The 3,052-nt window shown below is 46.3% G+C and overlaps 1 pseudogene across 1 annotated transcript; it reads left to right on the top strand.

Annotated features, from left to right (window-relative positions):
* Positions 1 to 583: 583 nt before the first annotated feature.
* On the top strand, positions 584 to 2,298 carry LOC149570613 (putative carboxylesterase 17 pseudogene; annotated as a pseudogene). Its single transcript, XR_016362977.1, has one exon. The product of XR_016362977.1 is annotated as a putative carboxylesterase 17 pseudogene (transcript).
* Positions 2,299 to 3,052: the final 754 nt, after the last annotated feature.

The raw sequence follows: 3,052 nt of genomic DNA, 5'->3' as shown, positions 1-3,052 counted from the left end.
GTCAAATCCGATGAAAAGGCAACAAAGATCACGAAAAAGAATGGGGATTGCTTCAGACCCCACCAGAGTGAAAGCGTACAAGGGCGTTTCATTATAAAGAATTAATCCTTGTCGCTCAAGCGATTTTCGTTTCTGTGCAGTACCAGCCACTTAGGTAATCTGCATGCGAGCTCATGAAAACTGAAACGTCCAAACGATGTCAAATCCCGAACAGGAGTCGGCGTATATCTGAGTAGCCAAGGCAACCAAAACTAATGAGAGAACGTGCATTTCGCCTGTTTCTCCACTTGTCCTCTTACACTGAACCGGGTCAGCCTCAAGAGTGCACTGATTTGACCGCCAAGGCATATACGCAAAAACGTTACAAGCAATCAAGAATTGTCGTTATTCGCATGGGATCATGACACAGCGTGTCGAGTCTTCTCACTCCACCTCACCTCAGGAGATAAAAATACATCTCCTCATCTCGCCTGCGTGGCCCGCCAGGTTCTCTCAATTTCCGCAACACGACATCCTGCCACGGTGGAGAGTAATTTTCTTTAGCCGTTAAATAAGGTCATCCGCAGAGTATAAAAAACGAAAAGTTTGTCTTTGCATTTCCATGATGTTGATCATGGCCACTGGCATCAACGAATAGCACTTTTCTTGTGCCCATAAAAGCCCCCCACGCTTCTCTTGTTTCAGAGTCCCAGCTTTACGGGAGACAACCTATAAGCTGCCCAAATTCTGAGAGACCCAGCTGGACAGGAGACTCATTGTAACAGGAGACACAGCGCTACAGGAGAGCCAAACAACAGGAGACTCAGTGTTATAGGAGATACTGTCGATTTCGCCATCACACCAAAAGTATGTATTGGTGGTGGAGAGGGATTTCGTTGGGAATATAGTCGCTACGCCAACAGACACCGCGCGCTACAGGAGACATGGTAGGAGACAGTGCTACAGGAGAGCCAAACAACAGCAGACCCAGCATACCAGGAGACACAGCGTGACAGAAGACGCTGCAGATTTTTGCCATCGCAACAAAAGTATGTATTGGTATTGGTGGGAGAGAGGGATCTCATCAAGAATATAGTCGCTACGCCAACAGACACAGCGCTACAAGAGACACGGTCTAGCATTTACTGCGGTCGAATTGGTGAGGCGAGAGAAGCATTGAAGCATCAGAATGGACACCATTTCTGTAGATGGGCGTCGTAGAAAAGCTCAGTGTCGTGATACAGCTGCAAGAGGGAGAAGTGTGGAAGAGGAGCTGGAAGGATTCATACGAGTCTACAACGACGGGTCTGTGGAGAGATTCTCGTACGCTGTCTGCAATGTGGCGGCATCGGAAGAGCCAGAGCACCCCGTGGCTTCAAAGGACGTCATGATTGACTCGCGAACTGGCGTGTGGGCGCGCTTCTACCTTCCCAGAAGGGTAGTTTCCCGGGGAGCAAAATTGCCTCTGGTAATCTACTTCCACGGCGGCGGCTTTGTTCTCGGGTCCCCGGCCTGGTCTATTTACCACGCATTCATGTGCAGATTGGCCTCGGAAACGCAGTCTATGATAATGTCTGTGGCGTACAGGCTGGCACCGGAAAACCGTCTTCCGGCGGCCTACGACGATTGTTTCGGTGCCGTCACGTGGCTCCGGCAACGCCATTGTGGGGAGTCGTCGTGGTTAGCGTCGCACGCCGACTTGAAGCGCTGCTTTTTGGGCGGCGACAGTGCGGGAGGAAACATCGCTCATCACGTGGCTTTGCGGTGCGCGGAGGCGGGTTTGGAGATGAGAGGAGTCATTCTTCTGCAGCCTTTCTTCGGGGGACCGGAGCCGCCGGTCGCTGTTGCGGCGGAAGAATTGGACCCAAATCTTTCGCAGCGGTGGGTGGAGGTTTTCTGGAATCTGGCGCTGCCTGTGGGAGCCAAGAGAGACTATCATCCTGCCTGTAATCCGTTATCTCAGCCGGTTGCTCGGTTCGATTTACCGCCCCTGCTGGTCTGCGTGTCGGAGAGAGACGTGCTGAAGGAGAGGAACATGGATTATTGCCATGCCCTCAAATCAGCTGGTAAAAGTGTGAGGTGTGTTGTTTTCAAAGGCGTCGGTCACGCCTTCCAGGTGTTGAATCCTGATTCGCACCAGATCGGCGATTTGACAAAGCTCCTAAACCACTTCATCCACTCCACCCAATGATTCTCAGGCTTCTTTTCTGGTCGGCGACCATGTAAATATAAAAGTGTCTGCACACGTAAGAATTGTCTTAATTTCTCTTTCTTTTTGAGAAGATGATGAATTTGAGCTTTGTTATCTCTGTTTGGCCCTTTTTGTCTCCTCTTTTTTTTCTCAACTAAAAGCTGCTTTGGACGAAACATTGGACAACTTTTCACTGCGTTCTTGTCCTTTGTGAATGTGCACAATAGATGAGTTTTTCTGAGCCAAGTTTTAAAAGGAGGGGGGAAAGCAACTGGTTTATCCATGGGTCTCTTGGAAAACGAAAAATGTGAAACCTGAATCTGAGAATATGTAAGGAAAAGGGTCAATGGGCTCCACTCTGTATTTCCTAGAAGCTACATGTGCGTTTCTGATCTTCCAAACGGGTACTTCTTGTTTTATGTTCTTCCTACATTTTTACTCGTCAACATTTATTTTCACTCACTCACGCAGTCAGTGGATTTGAGTCGCTTTTATTCATTTTTCCATATAATTCTGTTGCTTAATCAATGATGCTAGCTTCTTAGATGAGAGAGTTGGGACTTGTACTAAAATTAAATATGGATTGATATAAGTCTGAACTGCTTTCATTTCGTTTTGATTCCCATGTACTCTGATTTTTCTTAATTAAAAAAATTTCATTCAGTGGGTTTTCTTATTGTATTACTATAATTAAAAATAGAAATACATTGTAGGATTAGAGTATAGGAATTGGTGCTGGAGATCTGTATACGTGTTAATTAATAGATTGACTCATTTTTTAATAATATTGGTTCAAATCTTCTCAATGCATATCTATAAACATTTAAACAAATTGAAAAGAAAAAGGGAACAGTTTGATTTGTTAATTTTACAGGTACAGTT

This window comes from Cupressus sempervirens, chromosome 3 (assembly GCF_028749045.1).
Source record: "Cupressus sempervirens isolate cs-2001-9-10 chromosome 3, ASM2874904v1, whole genome shotgun sequence".
NCBI classification, from domain to species: Eukaryota; Viridiplantae; Streptophyta; class Pinopsida; order Cupressales; family Cupressaceae; genus Cupressus; species Cupressus sempervirens.
This window is presented reverse-complemented; position numbering and strand designations above follow the sequence as displayed.